The following is a 678-nucleotide window of genomic DNA, read 5'->3' as shown; positions in this document are numbered from 1 at the left end:
GCAGTGTCTTCACTCTTGTGCACTGCGGGTGCATGACGCTGATTGTCAGCACCATACAAGACATGAGGCTCCTAGTAGGCCGAAACACACCATTGTGTACACTTAAAAAGGATTAAGACATGTAGTAGTATTGAAGGCCATATCATGGCTGCAGACATTGAGCAGGCAAAACAGTCTCAGTAGGAATGAGTGAGCAACGTTTACAATATAGAAAGGTTGTGTCAATCAAATATTGCAAAATGCATTGTGTCATCTGTGGTATCTACTATGTTGTGTGATAAGAAAATACTGGGAATGTGTATATGCCATCATCACCGACAGGAAATATCCACCATTAACATCCAATCACCTCTCTGTCACTCCCATACAGGTGATGTGGGATACCCGCTAACGCCATGGCTGATGACACCTGCTAGATGACCACAGAATCGGTATGAGGAGGCCTACAACTGGGCACACATCAAGGGGGATAATAGAACAGACTTTTGAACTGCTTGAGGCCAGGTACTGCTGCCTCAGCAGATCCGATGGTACATTAATGTATAGCCCCATAAAGGTTGGCAAAATTGTCCTGGGATGTGCCATGCTGCACAATATGTGTATTCGACGGAACATTGCACTGCCCCTGGATATGGACCCAGCAGATGAGAAGGATGGGGATGACGATGATGATGGGAT

Source organism: Ambystoma mexicanum, chromosome 2p (assembly GCF_040938575.1).
Source record: "Ambystoma mexicanum isolate Mex_15411 chromosome 2p, UKY_AmexF1_1, whole genome shotgun sequence".
Taxonomy (NCBI): Eukaryota; Metazoa; Chordata; class Amphibia; order Caudata; family Ambystomatidae; genus Ambystoma; species Ambystoma mexicanum.
Note: the sequence above shows the minus strand (reverse complement) of the source record.